An 18,627-nucleotide genomic window follows, 5' to 3' on the forward strand; every position below is an offset into this window, starting at 1 on the left:
TATATATATATATATATATATTACATTTGTGATTAAGGTGTACTTGGGATTCCGTGCCATGTAGGAGTGTGTGCTTATTCTGAGCAGCATCGCGCCTGTTGCACACACATGGTGGACCTTGAGTCACCAAACTTTGAGGTCGCGTCGTTCATAGTGTTCTCCCAGCCGCCACTCACCTTCCCCCCGCGCCGCCTACTGCCAATCTTCGACTGTCTTTGGTACGTGGCCCTGGGCCGCGTTGGCAGCATCCCTCCTCTCTGGGGCAAGTCCTGTACTCAGAGGGTTCGGTCGGTCCTTCAAACGTAAGGAGTGATGGTCACGATCACTAGTGCCAGCCATGGGGTTCAGCCAGAAGGAGGGAGGAGGAGCAAGAGCAGGAGCAGCAGCAGGAGCCAGTGCCCGGGCGTTAGTCCCCCGTGCCTGGCGGGCCAGTGTGTCTCCGACCGCCGGCTAGCACGGGTGTTGTATGCCGCTCCCAGGGAAAATTTCCAGTCGTTCATGGAACTTTTGTGTCGAGACCAGACCAGGTGTTAACGACGCGATGTCTCATTTCTGGTGGCTGTAAATTGTGTACTGGCCTTTAATGTAATTTTATGATCACCTATGATTACTTATTAATAAGCTCTGAGGCTAATATGACTATATATCGTTAGATGAAATGGTACTATGTATCTAAGCCCATGAAAGTGCACTTGTACCCCTGTAGAGCATATATTTTTAGTGTGACTCAGGTCGGAAATGACTGCATGAATTCAGTTCAGTTCCGAGTGCGGGTCAGTGAAGTTCGAACCACTTTTGAACACTGCGTGTATACGAGGTTCTGATCACTCTCTAGCTCCCAGGCGAAGTACGCACGGTGGCTGAACTTCTTCGAAGTCGGTGACCGCAGGAGTAGGTGGCAGGTACCCCTCCTGGCAGGCCCTTGACGAAGGTGGGTGATACCTCTACCTGACGATAGACTTTTTGACTGGCAAATATAACCTTGTTAAATGGTTTACATTATGGGGGGAGTCTAGAGCTAGGAGGCGTTAGGCAGAGTGTTGGAGAACTATGAGAGGAAGGTGGAGTATTGGAGAGCCTGGAAAAAAGATGGAATGTTGGAGGAGGAGAAAGATAGAATGTTGGGGGAGGAGGAAGATAGAATGTTGAAGGAGATGAGTCGAGTTAAAAAGCTGAGGGTGTGGTGGACGGGCGGGGAAGGAAGTTGAGAGTGTTGGAGAGACTGGGGGGAAATCTGGAATGTTGGAGAGACTGGGAAGGAGAGGGGAGGAGTATTGAAAAGTAAGGGAAAGAAGAGAAGGAATATGGAAAGTCCTGGAAGGGATTAGAGGGAGTGTTTGCGAACCAGGTGAGGGTACAGAGGGAGTCTTCCATGATCCAGCGAGAATGTTGGGGAGCCTGGGAAGGTGTCGAGGGATACAACCTCACACCACCGAGGGAGTCCTACCAAGTCAGGGAGACGGATGGACTGGTGCGGTGGGTCTGGCTAACTCATACTGGGCCGGTTTTTCTGCTGGCCACACACACACACACACACACACACACACACACACACACACCGTCGGGTCTCCGTCCTTGTCTACACCCGGTAACCTCTCCTGTGTTTGCCCTGCGGCCCATCTCCTCCTCCTCCTCCTCCTCCTGCTGTGTGTGTGTGTGGGTGTGACTGTGTCCGGTGCAGCTTGTGTCATCTGCTGTTATTAGTGGGCTTGGCTGTGCTCCGTGCGGCTTGCCTCCTCAGCTGTGTCTGGGTGTAGTTGTGTACTGGACATCTCACGTCCTCTGTGGTATGTGGGTGTGGCTATCTTTTGCGTGGTGGTTGGTGTCCCAGGGTGCTCTGTGTGTGTATGAAGAAGTGGCTGTGTTTTGTATGGTTGATGTCCTGTGGTGTGTGGGTAAGTGTGGCTATGTTTTGTATGGTTGGTGTCCTGTGCTGTGTGGGTAGGTGTGGCTATGTTTTGTATGGTTGATGTCCTGTGGTGTGTGGGTAGGTGTGGCTATATTTAGTATGGTTGGTGTCCTGTGCTGTGTGGGTAGTTGTGGCTGTGTTTTGTATGGTTATGTCCTGTGCTGTGTGGGTAGGTGTGGCTATGTTTTGTATGGTTGGTGTTCTGTGCTGGGTAGGCAGGCGTGGCTGTGTTTTGTATGGTTGTCCTGTACTGTGTGGGTAGGTGTGGCTATGTTTTGTATGGTTGGTGTTCTGTGTTGCGTAGGCAGGTGTGGCTGTGTTTTGTATGGTTATGTCCTGTGCTGTGTGGGTAGGTGTGGCTATGTTTTGTATGGTTGGTGTTCTGTGTTGCGTAGGCAGGTGTGGCTGTGTTTTGTATGGTTATGTCCTGTGCTGTGTGGGTAGGTGTGGCTATGTTTTGTATGGTTGGTGTTCTGTGTTGCGTAGGCAGGTGTGGCTGTGTTTTGTATGGTTATGTCCTGTGCTGTGTGGGTAGGTGTGGCTATGTTTGTTGGTTGGTGTTCTGTGTTGCGTAGCCTGAGTGCTGTTATGGTATGTCCTGTGGTGTGTGGGTAGGTGTGGCTATATTTAGTATGGTTGGTGTCCTGTGCTGTGTGGGTAGTTGTGGCTGTGTTTTGTATGGTTATGTCCTGTGCTGTGTGGGTAGTTGTGGCTGTGTTTTGTATGGTTATGTCCTGTGTTGGGTAGGCAGGCGTGGCTGTGTTTTGTACATGTAGTGTTTTCTACTACAGGGGAACGTTGCTGTGTGGTGGCCTTTGCTGGGTGTTGTGTGATGGCCTCTACTAGGTGTAGTGCGTTGGCATCTGCTGGGTGTAGCGTGGTGGCCCCTGCTAGGTGTAGTGTGGTAGCGTCTGCTGGATGTAGTGTGGTGTCCTCTGCTGGGTGTAGTGTGGTAGCCTCTGCTGGGTGTAGTGTGGTGGCCTCTGCTGGGTGTAGTGTGGTGGCCTCTGCTGGGTGTAGTGTGGTGGCCTCTGCTCAGTGTCGTGTGGTAGCCTCTGCTGGGTGTAGTGTGGTGGCCTCTACTGGGTGTAGTAAGGTGGTCTCTGCTAGGTGTAATGTGGTGGCCTTTACCAGGTGTAGTGTGGTAGTATCTGCCGAGTGTGGTGTGGTGCTGGGCTTAGTTTGGTAGTCTACACTGGGTGTAGTGTGATGGCCGCTGCTGGGTATAGTTTGGTGGTCTCTTCCAGGAGTTGTGTGGTGGCCTCCTCAGGGCTAAGTGTGGTGGCTTCTACTAGGTGTTTTATGGTGGCCTCTGCTAGGCGTATATGGTAGCCTCTGCTGGGTGTAGTGTGATGGCCTCTTCTGGGCGTAGTATGGTGGCCTTTACCGGGTTTTTGTGGTATAGTCTCTGCTAGGTGTTGTGTGGTGGCCTCTGCTGGGTGTTGTGTGGTGGTCTCTGCTGGGTGTTGTGTGGTGGTCTCTGCTGGGTGTTGTGTGGTGGTCTCTGCTGGGTGTCGTCGTGACTGTGCTTCATATTAATGGTGTTTCCTCGTGTATGTGAACGTAACTGTGATTTATTTTGGTGTTCCCTGTTGTGTGTGGGCGTAGCTGTGTGTGGATGTGAGCATGTTGGCCCCAGGCTGTGTGGGCGCTGATGTAAGGGCGTGGTTGTGTAGGCTTGTGGCCGTGTGTGGTTAAGGCTTTTTTGTGGGTGTGGCTCTGTGTAAGTGTGGTTGTTTATGAGTGTAGTTTGTGTGTGTGTGTGTGTGGTGTGTGTGTGTGTGTGTGTGTGTGTGTGCACGTGGCTGTATGTGAGAGTGGCTTCGTGTGGGTGTGGTTCTGTGTGGGGTGTGGCTGTAGTATTACCCATCTGTAATCAGCTATTTGTACAGTAAGGGGAGGGAGTTCTACACTCGTGGGGACTCCCCCATCCCCAGCTCTTGAACTTTCTCTTGTGTCGTACAACTTCTGAAACTTCAGTATGTTGTCCACGTTCAAAACAAATCACAACACTGAGTTTTTCTCCATTTTCTCCAACATTGTTAGACTATAGTAGTACTTCTTCACATGTTTTTTTTTAACAATTATCTTGTTAAATTTCATGTTATGTCCTCTGGTTGTTCTATCCCTGCATCTTTCTAGGGTTTTTCACTGTCTACGTCAGCATGTTGTTCACACACTTAAAAGCTGTGGCCGGTTCATCCCTAACACTTCTTTTTCTTATGGTGGACAACTCTGAAACTCAGCTTTCTTAATTCTGGTACCATCTTTGTTGTCTTCTTCTGGACTTTCTCTATTAGTTCTTTGTGTCCATTAAATGTGGTAATCAAACCAGGGGAACATGTTTTAGTTTTTGTATTATGTAGGATGTTAATAGTTTGCTGGATTTTTCCTTAGGCATGTAACTGAGTGCAATTCTAGTATTTGCCAGCAAGCATTTTGTTTCCTATACTCTTCCTGACAACGTGTTTGGTTCATTGTCCATCCTCAAGTCCTTCTCAAACACATAGTCCTGCAACTTTTTTCTTGGTAGATTATTATTGAAGTCTTCTTTTAAATTTCATCAACCACGTAATAGACCAACTTTGGAGTTTGTCTACATATCCTTGTCCGCCCCCATATATTTTCAAAGGCGATTAACGGCTAAGGTGGACACAAGCATATCACTCTCTCAAGATGCAATCACAGCATATGTGATCGCTGAGACTAGTGTTTCTAACTGTGTGAGCACCAGCAACCCGCCTCAGTGTGCCTCAGGCTATCTTGAGGAAGCAATGTTGTTCCTTTACTTTCCTAGGTTCCCTCTCACTTTTGGGAATTTCGCTTATAGGTGCTGCATCTCTTCCGCCTTTGCTTTACCATTCTAAAGAGGATAAAGCCCAAAGTCTCGCCTGGAAACGAGGAAATGTGGGCACACGTGAGATTTCTAGGCGCAGTGGGCGCTCAGAACGCGTGATCAGGTGGCTGCTTCTTGCAGCACCTCTTTAGTGCCTCGTCTCATTCAAGAGATCAAGACAGTATGAAACCAAAACATGAACCTAGAATACTTCAGGAACCTTGCCAGTTCCATGAGCAGACGTCTACAGACCAAAGGAGAGATGATGAAGGAATAAGATAAAAGGGTTGTCATTGCCTTTGATAACGTATGGAAAAGGTGGACAAGTTTTTTTTCTTTCGGACACCCTTAGTTGATACAATCCTCCTCGCTAATTGATCCCATCATGACTTCTGCATCATCTGCAAAATATATTCAGGTAGGAGCACAATCCCTCTGCCGAGCCATTCACATGGGCCAAGAAGATCAGGGGTCCCACAGCAGAGCCCTGCGGTACCCAGCAGGCAGCAACTCATTTTGAGAAGGCTTCCCTGACATGCGTCGTTATTTCCTTTCCTCTGTGGTCAATCTTTTCATCGCAGGAACCTCTCTCTTCGCTTGCCTTAAGATGACGCCTCCTGTGATATGGTGTCTAATGGTTTCTAACGATCCAAATGCAGGCTGTTCATTCATCTTTTTTTTTCTTTGTGTGTGTGTGTCTAAAGCAGAGCTCATTCACGCGTAGAAATATGAAAGGATCGTTGCACATGACCTCCTTTCCCTGAAGCCGTGTTTTCTCTTACTCAGGGATGATCTGCCTCATTTACTCAAGCAAGAATTCATCCATAGGCTCTCTGGTTATCCCGTCCAGTTCTTTACAGACCACACTCGTCATGGAGACCAGTCTGTGGTTCAGCGTATCCTCCAGGTTCTCCTTTCTTAAAGATGGGTGTAACGTTTGCCCTCCTCCACTCCCGTGGCACTTCATGTTTCTCAAGCCACGTCTCCAACAACATTTCAGAGTGTTTGTCAAGTACACACACACACACACACACACACACACACACACACACACCTTCAGCACATGTAGAGAAAGTTTATCAAGACCACGAGCCTTATATGGGTCAAAAGTATTAAGTCTTCTTTTGACATTTCCGTGTTTCCAGATACTTCCCTTCCACTCTATTTCACTGGTGTTGGAAATGTAATGTCTTCCAGTGTAAAAATGCTCTTGAATTTGTCATTCAGTTCCTCTCATTTCGTGACATTTATCCTCCATAACTCATTCTGTAAATCCCTTATCCCGATCAGATGCTCTTCAACTGAAGATTCACTCCTAATGAATTTATGAAAATGTTTGGTATTATCTCCTGTCTTGTCCACGATATTCTTTTCTAAGTCTCTTTGTTCCATCTTTCTTATCCTGCTATACTCGCCCTTTGTTCTCTTAAACCTTACAAGTGCTGGCAGGCTGGGCCTATAGTGTCTTCTCAGTACATTTCAAGCCACGTCTCCCTTCCTTTTAACCTTTCTTGAATCTACAGGTACCCATGCTCCACTTCCTTCATTGTACACTTCATAAAACTACCTTCCTACATAGTGTCGTTGTTCCTTGCCACAGACCTCCAATACACATTTAACGTTACTACACATATTATTAAGTTGTGCGTAGTTTCACTCGTATACTTTCCCTTTTGAGTCAGTCTTAATCACTGCTCCTTTTACATCGTCTTGTAGCACAGAACCAGACTCATGCATTACACGATCACTCTTCCCAGTTGATGTATCTTACATGTCATTCTCAGTTTCCGTGCTACATTATGTGAACATTAAATCTCGTGGTTTTAGTACTCTTAATGTGCTCAGTGGCACGGTGGCACAGGAAAGTTTCCAGTATATGTACAGTGTTAAGATAGTGTGTCTCCAAGACTCCCTACCTCCACGAGGATCCAAATTCTACCAATATATTTTATCATATTAGCAATCCCTCAGTACTGGTACTTTAGCACGTGTGAGAAGTTGGCGTGTTTCACTGCCTCTTGTACCATACTGATTGTGCCTTTATTAATTTCCTGCAATATTTGTTCTGCTTCAATATGACGGTTTTTGAGGATCATATGTTAAAACAACTACGATGCACTTTTTTTGAACAGTGACTCTTCCCATTGTGTATCGAGTGAATGTGCCATCTTCTAGTATTTCCTTAGTGTCTACATAAGGTTGTCTCTTAATGAGAAGGCCAGACCTTCTCCTCCTCCTCCCCTTCCTCTTCCTCCGCTTAACATCCTCCTCCTCCCCTTCCTTTTCCTCCGCTAAACCTCCTCCTCCTCCTCCTCCTCCTCCTCCTTTTTTGTCTTCTCTCTTTCTCATTACTCTCCTGCATCTCTCTGCACAGACCAGGTGAGATCTTATCTCTTAAGTAGCTTTTGCCTCCACAACTTCAACAATCTCAGGTGTGTTAACCCTAATTCGATCCTTGAATCCCAGCTCTTTACCATTTACTACAACTGGTCCACCTGCCTTTGTGTATCTAACTGTCAGCGCAACGCTTCCATCACTGTGGCTGTGTGTTGCTGTGGCTTTGAGTTGCGAAGATCTTAAGGAGCAAGAAAAACTTCCTGATTTATGGGGAATAGAAGTATCTTAAGAAATATGTGAAGCAGTTTAATCCATTCTCTCTCTCTCTCTCTCTCTCTCTCTCTCTCTCTCTCTCTCTCTCTCTCTCTCTCTCTGCTGATTCATTTATTAATCTGTTTATCCATTTATCTATACCTAATCCTCTTCTCTCCTATAGGAAGGGTAACTTCTGGAACAAACCAACACCGTCATCAATAATGTACTGAGACCAGAGCCAATCATCCACACCTGAGCGCCAGTGATTACTCCCTGATTCAGTCCAGTGACAGAATGTCACCCTTCTCACCCCCATACACCACATCCTTCTAATTCATTCTACTTAGTGCATGCCTCTCGCCCATCTGTGTTTTGGCTCCGACATTCCAGAGCTTCCTTATCTCCATCCTTTCATCATCTCACTTTCCCACCCTCTCCTCTCCGTTCACCACTGATATATATATATATATATATATATATATATATATATATATATATATATATATATATATATATATATATATATATACAGATCCCCATTGCCAGTCTCTCTTCTTCACTCACTCTCTCCATATGCCTGAACCATTTCACAGCACACTCTTGTCGGCCATCTCAATCAGGCTGTGTTCACTACCACTCCATCTTCCGAAATTGTCGTGTCTTACATATTCCATCCGGCTTACGTCACATATCGTACGTAGACTCTCCATTTCCAGCATATCTCCTCATCCTTCGTGTTCGCTTCCAAGGCTCACACGCCCTGGCTCACACGCCCTTACACCCAAGACCTTTTCAATTACTGACCCTTTCTTCCCTGCCCGTAGTAATGCTCCCAGTGCCCCTAACTCCTTCCTCCACCCAGGTGACTCACTTCATTCCCTGTGGGTCCATCCGCTCCCACGTCTGTTAAGGCCCCTGTCACGCCCATACAAATAACGAGGCCCCGTGAGGTCGATACAGCACCTGCTCGGGCTGATGAAACGAGCAGCTCTCACTCATGAGGTCACACAGTCACACAGGCAGCACTCGAAGTCAGGTCATGGTGGTGTGTTAGCCACCACATCATCAGGCAGTCCTCACCCAGCCTGTACCCTGACCTGACCTTTCCCCACGCAGGCTGGTACACTCTAACGCAACTCTGTGCATGTGTAGTCGTACCAGTAAACGAAATATTTTTGTATAGGAAGGATATTTACTCCCTCCCGCATCCAAGATTTTGCGTCCAGGTCCTGCTGTCTTGCGTCCAGGTCCTGCTGTCTTGCGTCCAGGTCCTGCTGATATTGCGTCCAGGTCCTGCTGATATTGCGTCCAGGTCCTGCTGTCTTGCGTCCAGGTCCTGCTGATATTGCGTCCAGGTCCTGCTGTCTTGCGTCCAGGTCCTGCTGATATTGCGTCCAGGTCCTGCTGATATTGCGTCCAGGTCCTGCTGTCTTGCGTCCAGGTCCTGCTGATATTGCGTCCAGGTCCTGCTGATATTGCGTCCAGGTCCTGCTGATATTGCGTCCAGGTCCTGCTGATATTGCGTCCAGGTCCTGCTGTCTTGCGTCCAGGTCCTGCTGATATTGCGTCCAGGTCCTGCTGATATTGCGTCCAGGTCCTGCTGATATTGCGTCCAGGTCCTGCTGATATTGCGTCCAGGTCCTGCTGATATTGCGTCCAGGTCCTGCTGATATTGCGTCCAGGTCCTGCTGTCTTGCGTCCAGGTCCTGCTGATATTGCGTCCAGGTCCTGCTGATATTGCGTCCAGGTCCTGCTGATATTGCGTCCAGGTCCTGCTGTCTTGCGTCCAGGTCCTGCTGATATTGCGTCCAGGTCCTGCTGATATTGCGTCCAGGTCCTGCTGTCTTGCGTCCAGGTCCTGCTGATATTGCGTCCAGGTCCTGCTGATATTGCGTCCAGGTCCTGCTGTCTTGCGTCCAGGTCCTGCTGTCTTGCGTCCAGGTCCTGCTGATATTGCGTCCAGGTCCTGCTGTCTTGCGTCCAGGTCCTGCTGTCTTGCGTCCAGGTCCTGCTGATATTGCGTCCAGGTCCTGCTGTCTTGCGTCCAGGTCCTGCTGTCTTGCGTCCAGGTCCTGCTGTCTTGCGTCCAGGTCCTGCTGTCTTGCGTCCAGGTCCTGCTGTCTTGCGTCCAGGTCCTGCTGTCTTGCGTCCAGGTCCTGCTGTCTTGCGTCCAGGTCCTGCTGATATTGCGTCCAGGTCCTGCTGTCTTGCGTCCAGGTCCTGCTGTCTTGCGTCCAGGTCCTGCTGATATTGCGTCCAGGTCCTGCTGATATTGCGTCCAGGTCCTGCTGTCTTGCGTCCAGGTCCTGCTGTCTTGCGTCCAGGTCCTGCTGTCTTGCGTCCAGGTCCTGCTGATATTGCGTCCAGGTCCTGCTGTCTTGCGTCCAGGTCCTGCTGTCTTGCGTCCAGGTCCTGCTGATATTGCGTCCAGGTCCTGCTGTCTTGCGTCCAGGTCCTGCTGATATTGCGTCCAGGTCCTGCTGATATTGCGTCCAGGTCCTGCTGTCTTGCGTCCAGGTCCTGCTGTCTTGCGTCCAGGTCCTGCTGTCTTGCGTCCAGGTCCTGCTGTCTTGCGTCCAGGTCCTGCTGTCTTGCGTCCAGGTCCTGCTGTCTTGCGTCCAGGTCCTGCTGATATTGCGTCCAGGTCCTGCTGATATTGCGTCCAGGTCCTGCTGTCTTGCGTCCAGGTCCTGCTGTCTTGCGTCCAGGTCCTGCTGATATTGCGTCCAGGTCCTGCTGTCTTGCGTCCAGGTCCTGCTGTCTTGCGTCCAGGTCCTGCTGATATTGCGTCCAGGTCCTGCTGATATTGCGTCCAGGTCCTGCTGATATTGCGTCCAGGTCCTGCTGATATTGCGTCCAGGTCCTGCTGATATTGCGTCCAGGTCCTGCTGATATTGCGTCCAGGTCCTGCTGTCTTGCGTCCAGGTCCTGCTGATATTGCGTCCAGGTCCTGCTGATATTGCGTCCAGGTCCTGCTGTCTTGCGTCCAGGTCCTGCTGTCTTGCGTCCAGGTCCTGCTGTCTTGCGTCCAGGTCCTGCTGATATTGCGTCCAGGTCCTGCTGATATTGCGTCCAGGTCCTGCTGATATTGCGTCCAGGTCCTGCTGATATTGCGTCCAGGTCCTGCTGTCTTGCGTCCAGGTCCTGCTGATATTGCGTCCAGGTCCTGCTGATATTGCGTCCAGGTCCTGCTGATATTGCGTCCAGGTCCTGCTGATATTGCGTCCAGTCCTGCTGATATTGCGTCCAGGTCCTGCTGATATTGCGTCCAGGTCCTGCTGATATTGCGTCCAGGTCCTGCTGTCTTGCGTCCAGGTCCTGCTGTCTTGCGTCCAGGTCCTGCTGATATTGCGTCCAGGTCCTGCTGTCTTGCGTCCAGGTCCTGCTGATATTGCGTCCAGGTCCTGCTGTCTTGCGTCCAGGTCCTGCTGATATTGCGTCCAGGTCCTGCTGATATTGCGTCCAGGTCCTGCTGATATTGCGTCCAGGTCCTGCTGTCTTGCGTCCAGGTCCTGCTGATATTGCGTCCAGGTCCTGCTGTCTTGCGTCCAGGTCCTGCTGATATTGCGTCCAGGTCCTGCTGTCTTGCGTCCAGGTCCTGCTGATATTGCGTCCAGGTCCTGCTGTCTTGCGTCCAGGTCCTGCTGATATTGCGTCCAGGTCCTGCTGTCTTGCGTCCAGGTCCTGCTGTCTTGCGTCCAGGTCCTGCTGTCTTGCGTCCAGGTCCTGCTGTCTTGCGTCCAGGTCCTGCTGTCTTGCGTCCAGGTCCTGCTGATATTGCGTCCAGGTCCTGCTGATATTGCGTCCAGGTCCTGCTGTCTTGCGTCCAGGTCCTGCTGATATTGCGTCCAGGTCCTGCTGATATTGCGTCCAGGTCCTGCTGATATTGCGTCCAGGTCCTGCTGTCTTGCGTCCAGGTCCTGCTGATATTGCGTCCAGGTCCTGCTGTCTTGCGTCCAGGTCCTGCTGATATTGCGTCCAGGTCCTGCTGATATTGCGTCCAGGTCCTGCTGTCTTGCGTCCAGGTCCTGCTGATATTGCGTCCAGGTCCTGCTGATATTGCGTCCAGGTCCTGCTGATATTGCGTCCAGGTCCTGCTGATATTGCGTCCAGGTCCTGCTGATATTGCGTCCAGGTCCTGCTGTCTTGCGTCCAGGTCCTGCTGTCTTGCGTCCAGGTCCTGCTGTCTTGCGTCCAGGTCCTGCTGTCTTGCGTCCAGGTCCTGCTGTCTTGCGTCCAGGTCCTGCTGATATTGCGTCCAGGTCCTGCTGTCTTGCGTCCAGGTCCTGCTGTCTTGCGTCCAGGTCCTGCTGTCTTGCGTCCAGGTCCTGCTGATATTGCGTCCAGGTCCTGCTGTCTTGCGTCCAGGTCCTGCTGATATTGCGTCCAGGTCCTGCTGTCTTGCGTCCAGGTCCTGCTGATATTGCGTCCAGGTCCTGCTGATATTGCGTCCAGGTCCTGCTGTATTGCGTCCAGGTCCTGCTGTCTTGCGTCCAGGTCCTGCTGTCTTGCGTCCAGGTCCTGCTGTCTTGCGTCCAGGTCCTGCTGTCTTGCGTCCAGGTCCTGCTGATATTGCGTCCAGGTCCTGCTGATATTGCGTCCAGGTCCTGCTGTCTTGCGTCCAGGTCCTGCTGTCTTGCGTCCAGGTCCTGCTGATATTGCGTCCAGGTCCTGCTGATATTGCGTCCAGGTCCTGCTGTCTTGCGTCCAGGTCCTGCTGTCTTGCGTCCAGGTCCTGCTGTCTTGCGTCCAGGTCTTGCTGATATTGCGTCCAGGTCCTGCTGTCTTGCGTCCAGGTCCTGCTGTCTTGCGTCCAGGTCCTGCTGATATTGCGTCCAGGTCCTGCTGATATTGCGTCCAGGTCCTGCTGATATTGCGTCCAGGTCCTGCTGATATTGCGTCCAGGTCCTGCTGATATTGCGTCCAGGTCCTGCTGTCTTGCGTCCAGGTCCTGCTGATATTGCGTCCAGGTCCTGCTGTCTTGCGTCCAGGTCCTGCTGTCTTGCGTCCAGGTCCTGCTGTCTTGCGTCCAGGTCCTGCTGATATTGCGTCCAGGTCCTGCTGATATTGCGTCCAGGTCCTGCTGATATTGCGTCCAGGTCCTGCTGATATTGCGTCCAGGTCCTGCTGATATTGCGTCCAGGTCCTGCTGATATTGCGTCCAGGTCCTGCTGATATTGCGTCCAGGTCCTGCTGATATTGCGTCCAGGTCCTGCTGATATTGCGTCCAGGTCCTGCTGATATTGCGTCCAGGTCCTGCTGATATTGCGTCCAGGTCCTGCTGATATTGCGTCCAGGTCCTGCTGATATTGCGTCCAGGTCCTGCTGATATTGCGTCCAGGTCCTGCTGATATTGCGTCCAGGTCCTGCTGATATTGCGTCCAGGTCCTGCTGATATTGCGTCCAGGTCCTGCTGATATTGCGTCCAGGTCCTGCTGTCTTGCGTCCAGGTCCTGCTGATATTGCGTCCAGGTCCTGCTGTCTTGCGTCCAGGTCCTGCTGATATTGCGTCCAGGTCCTGCTGATATTGCGTCCAGGTCCTGCTGTCTTGCGTCCAGGTCCTGCTGATATTGCGTCCAGGTCCTGCTGATATTGCGTCCAGGTCCTGCTGATATTGCGTCCAGGTCCTGCTGTCTTGCGTCCAGGTCCTGCTGATATTGCGTCCAGGTCCTGCTGATATTGCGTCCAGGTCCTGCTGTCTTGCGTCCAGGTCCTGCTGATATTGCGTCCAGGTCCTGCTGATATTGCGTCCAGGTCCTGCTGATATTGCGTCCAGGTCCTGCTGATATTGCGTCCAGGTCCTGCTGTCTTGCGTCCAGGTCCTGCTGATATTGCGTCCAGGTCCTGCTGATATTGCGTCCAGGTCCTGCTGATATTGCGTCCAGGTCCTGCTGATATTGCGTCCAGGTCCTGCTGATATTGCGTCCAGGTCCTGCTGTCTTGCGTCCAGGTCCTGCTGTATTGCGTCCAGGTCCTGCTGATATTGCGTCCAGGTCCTGCTGATATTGCGTCCAGGTCCTGCTGATATTGCGTCCAGGTCCTGCTGATATTGCGTCCAGGTCCTGCTGATATTGCGTCCAGGTCCTGCTGTCTTGCGTCCAGGTCCTGCTGATATTGCGTCCAGGTCCTGCTGATATTGCGTCCAGGTCCTGCTGTCTTGCGTCCAGGTCCTGCTGTCTTGCGTCCAGGTCCTGCTGATATTGCGTCCAGGTCCTGCTGTCTTGCGTCCAGGTCCTGCTGATATTGCGTCCAGGTCCTGCTGATATTGCGTCCAGGTCCTGCTGTCTTGCGTCCAGGTCCTGCTGTCTTGCGTCCAGGTCCTGCTGATATTGCGTCCAGGTCCTGCTGATATTGCGTCCAGGTCCTGCTGATATTGCGTCCAGGTCCTGCTGTCTTGCGTCCAGGTCCTGCTGATATTGCGTCCAGGTCCTGCTGATATTGCGTCCAGGTCCTGCTGATATTGCGTCCAGGTCCTGCTGATATTGCGTCCAGGTCCTGCTGATATTGCGTCCAGGTCCTGCTGTCTTGCGTCCAGGTCCTGCTGATATTGCGTCCAGGTCCTGCTGATATTGCGTCCAGGTCCTGCTGTCTTGCGTCCAGGTCCTGCTGTCTTGCGTCCAGGTCCTGCTGTCTTGCGTCCAGGTCCTGCTGATATTGCGTCCAGGTCCTGCTGATATTGCGTCCAGGTCCTGCTGTCTTGCGTCCAGGTCCTGCTGTCTTGCGTCCAGGTCCTGCTGTCTTGCGTCCAGGTCCTGCTGATATTGCGTCCAGGTCCTGCTGATATTGCGTCCAGGTCCTGCTGTCTTGCGTCCAGGTCCTGCTGATATTGCGTCCAGGTCCTGCTGATATTGCGTCCAGGTCCTGCTGATATTGCGTCCAGGTCCTGCTGATATTGCGTCCAGGTCCTGCTGTCTTGCGTCCAGGTCCTGCTGATATTGCGTCCAGGTCCTGCTGTCTTGCGTCCAGGTCCTGCTGATATTGCGTCCAGGTCCTGCTGATATTGCGTCCAGGTCCTGCTGTCTTGCGTCCAGGTCCTGCTGTCTTGCGTCCAGGTCCTGCTGATATTGCGTCCAGGTCCTGCTGATATTGCGTCCAGGTCCTGCTGATATTGCGTCCAGGTCCTGCTGATATTGCGTCCAGGTCCTGCTGATATTGCGTCCAGGTCCTGCTGATATTGCGTCCAGGTCCTGCTGATATTGCGTCCAGGTCCTGCTGATATTGCGTCCAGGTCCTGCTGATATTGCGTCCAGGTCCTGCTGTCTTGCGTCCAGGTCCTGCTGATATTGCGTCCAGGTCCTGCTGATATTGCGTCCAGGTCCTGCTGTCTTGCGTCCAGGTCCTGCTGATATTGCGTCCAGGTCCTGCTGATATTGCGTCCAGGTCCTGCTGTCTTGCGTCCAGGTCCTGCTGATATTGCGTCCAGGTCCTGCTGATATTGCGTCCAGGTCCTGCTGTCTTGCGTCCAGGTCCTGCTGATATTGCGTCCAGGTCCTGCTGATATTGCGTCCAGGTCCTGCTGTCTTGCGTCCAGGTCCTGCTGATATTGCGTCCAGGTCCTGCTGATATTGCGTCCAGGTCCTGCTGTCTTGCGTCCAGGTCCTGCTGATATTGCGTCCAGGTCCTGCTGTCTTGCGTCCAGGTCCTGCTGTCTTGCGTCCAGGTCCTGCTGTCTTGCGTCCAGGTCCTGCTGTCTTGCGTCCAGGTCCTGCTGTCTTGCGTCCAGGTCCTGCTGTCTTGCGTCCAGGTCCTGCTGATATTGCGTCCAGGTCCTGCTGATATTGCGTCCAGGTCCTGCTGATATTGCGTCCAGGTCCTGCTGATATTGCGTCCAGGTCCTGCTGATATTGCGTCCAGGTCCTGCTGATATTGCGTCCAGGTCCTGCTGTCTTGCGTCCAGGTCCTGCTGATATTGCGTCCAGGTCCTGCTGATATTGCGTCCAGGTCCTGCTGTCTTGCGTCCAGGTCCTGCTGATATTGCGTCCAGGTCCTGCTGTCTTGCGTCCAGGTCCTGCTGATATTGCGTCCAGGTCCTGCTGATATTGCGTCCAGGTCCTGCTGATATTGCGTCCAGGTCCTGCTGATATTGCGTCCAGGTCCTGCTGATATTGCGTCCAGGTCCTGCTGTCTTGCGTCCAGGTCCTGCTGATATTGCGTCCAGGTCCTGCTGTCTTGCGTCCAGGTCCTGCTGATATTGCGTCCAGGTCCTGCTGTCTTGCGTCCAGGTCCTGCTGATATTGCGTCCAGGTCCTGCTGTCTTGCGTCCAGGTCCTGCTGTCTTGCGTCCAGGTCCTGCTGATATTGCGTCCAGGTCCTGCTGATATTGCGTCCAGGTCCTGCTGATATTGCGTCCAGGTCCTGCTGATATTGCGTCCAGGTCCTGCTGATATTGCGTCCAGGTCCTGCTGTCTTGCGTCCAGGTCCTGCTGATATTGCGTCCAGGTCCTGCTGTCTTGCGTCCAGGTCCTGCTGATATTGCGTCCAGGTCCTGCTGTCTTGCGTCCAGGTCCTGCTGATATTGCGTCCAGGTCCTGCTGTCTTGCGTCCAGGTCTTGCTGATATTGCGTCCAGGTCCTGCTGATATTGCGTCCAGGTCCTGCTGTCTTGCGTCCAGGTCCTGCTGATATTGCGTCCAGGTCCTGCTGTCTTGCGTCCAGGTCCTGCTGTATTGCGTCCAGGTCCTGCTGATATTGCGTCCAGGTCCTGGTGTCTTGCGTCCAGGTCCTGCTGATATTGCGTCCAGGTCCTGCTGTCTTGCGTCCAGGTCTTGCTGATATTGCGTCCAGGTCCTGCTGATATTGCGTCCAGGTCCTGCTGTATTACGTCCAGGTCCTGCTGATATTACGTCCAGGTCCTGGTGTCTTGCGTCCAGGTCCTGCTGATATTGCGTCCAGGTCCTGCTGATATTGCGTCCAGGTCCTGCTGTCTTGCGTCCAGGTCTTGCTGATATTGCGTCCAGGTCCTGCTGATATTGCGTCCACGTCCTGTTGATATTGCGTCCAGGTCCTGTTAATCTTGCCTCCAGGTCCTGCTGTCTTGCGTCCAGGTCCTGCAGTATTCCTTCTTCAGACTCTTATGTTTCTTATTTTTCCAAACTCTCCTTTTTCACCAACATGTACAGGACCTGAATACTCTGAGCTTTTTTCAAACCTTCCATCGACCGAGCTACATACTTCTCTGTCTGTCTTTGCATGTGCAAATTATCCCATCTGTAGCTTCTCTTACTAATTCACAATGTCTCTCTGTTAAAGGATGTGATAAGGTCATCACTTACTCTTCCTTCTTCATTGGTGGACAAATTCAAGGTCTCTAACTACATCCTGCCATTCAGATCCCTCGGTACACAATTCTTAATCGTGCATGGAGAAAATAAGGATCATAAGTCACGTATACGTCAAGATAGGTCAAGGATCTTTAGTACCCTCTCTTGTGTCGTTTCTGTGCATTTCACTGTTTTTCCAAGACCTCTCCTCCCAGTTCCATGTCATCGATGCTGGGGCAAGATAGTGTCTTCCACTGTGAATACGCTTTTTGAGTATGGCATTCATTTCCGTGCATACCTTTAAATCATCCGCTACAACTCTTCCCCTTAAATCCTTTAACTCGATTAGCTGCTCTTTAACTGGCATTTAACCCCTTCCAGTTCATGACAAGGTGTTGGAACATCAGTTGCCTTGCTCACATTATTCTTTCCCTCCTACCATCTCCTGCTATACTCTTTCTTTGCTCTCTCTCAGTGTCCACCTGTATCTTCTCTACACTGCATTTCCAGTTGATCTCGCTGTCTGGCATGTTTTCTTGTGATTACTATTTGTGTGTTACGGGGAGGGAGTTTTACGCTCGTGTTGTCCCGTCTCTTAACCTTGTAAGTCTGTGCCGTGTCTTCACTCTTGTGCATCTACACACACACACACACACACACACACACACACACACACAAAACCAGGTACCCCTTTTTTCGACCAGCCCCGAGGAGAGGATGAATACCTGAGTTATGTGTTGTGGGCCGACTGCCACGCCAAGGATTCGAGCCCATGCTGGTTCGTCTCCGGGCTGGTCCGTGTTGATTCATCATGGTCCATAATGCTAACCATTACACCACGGAGGCCGGTGTGTGTGTGTGTGTGTGTGTGTGTGTGTGTGTGTGTGTGTGTGTGTGTGTGTGCTCGATAGAATATTTCATATTTGACGAAGATTATTATTTTTCTTTTCAAAGGCGGACTTATTATTCACGTCACGTAGGGTTTCTAAGACGGAGTAGGCGTTACGATGCTGACGCAACGTATGGTAACGCTTGGGCTGAATCTGAAAGTCAACAAAGGATGAGAGAAAGCTGTGAGGAGGAACTCTAGTCGGAGGATGATGTGGTAAGCTTACCCAGTCTGCGTCTGTCCAGAGCCGTCCAATCCTTTGTCAAGCTGAGTTGACAGAAATAGCTGCGACGAAGCGAGGTGTAGACCAGGCAAGGGAAGATGAGGTAAACCTTAAAGAAATGGGGAGGGATGTAGGAGCGTCGAGTCGTCAGCGTCTGAGTGAACTGGGTATAAACTCTTGTAGAAGAATTAAGGATCATAGAAAGGAGGAGGAGGAGGAGGAATAGGTTGAAAGACGAGACATAACCCTAAGGGACACGGCTGACGATAGAAAAAAAAATGTTGACTCACTAACAGTTGCAGAAATGGACGAAAGCTGGAGACAGCTGGGTATGGAAGAACGCCCGTGTGGGAGTCGAGTCAAAAGGCGGGGGGCCTTAGAAATCAGACCCCGATGATGCTACACCTTGTCAAAAGCTATCTAGATACCAAAGGCTGCACCATAGAGTTCCCCTGAGCTTATCAGAAAAGAGATGTTCAGATGTTAGTAACTTTGGAGAGGTCACCCTCAGTAGACCTCTCCTTCACCACAACCACGTTGACGTTCGGAGGCAAGACTGGGGGATCCAAGATGCTTCAGGAAGGAGGAGTTGAGGAGGAAGAGAATCCATGATTTTGGAGACGACAGAGGTCACAGCAGTAGGCAGGCAGTTGTGAGGGTCATAATGATAAACCTTCTTCGGAACAGACAACACCAAATACGTGTTTGCAGAAAGAGGATATCTCATGATATCGTTTTCACTCACGATATCATCCCAGCTTATCCTGTCAAGAGCAATGAGAAGGTCATTCAAATTTATGTTTTTCAAAAGACGAAGACGAACTATTAAAGGCGTAAGTTCTCAGGCTCTTTCTCCCATACTTCGGAGACTTTTCCGTCTGATTCCTACGCCGTGCTGATGTGCGAGGAGAAAAGAGGC

General features: G+C 51.2%; 1 protein-coding gene across 1 annotated transcript in view; it reads left to right on the plus strand.

Moving 5' to 3' along the window:
* Positions 1-436: 436 nt before the first annotated feature.
* Positions 437-18,627, plus strand: part of LOC139757792 (DBH-like monooxygenase protein 1) — a 798,273-nt gene continuing 780,082 nt past the window's right edge. Inside the window, exon 1 of the mRNA XM_071678612.1 lies at positions 437-931. The gene's annotated coding sequence lies outside the window, so the exon portion shown is untranslated. The remainder of the gene's footprint in view (positions 932-18,627) is intronic.

The sequence above is a fragment of the Panulirus ornatus genome, chromosome 2, assembly GCF_036320965.1.
Source record: "Panulirus ornatus isolate Po-2019 chromosome 2, ASM3632096v1, whole genome shotgun sequence".
NCBI lineage: Eukaryota > Metazoa > Arthropoda > Malacostraca > Decapoda > Palinuridae > Panulirus > Panulirus ornatus.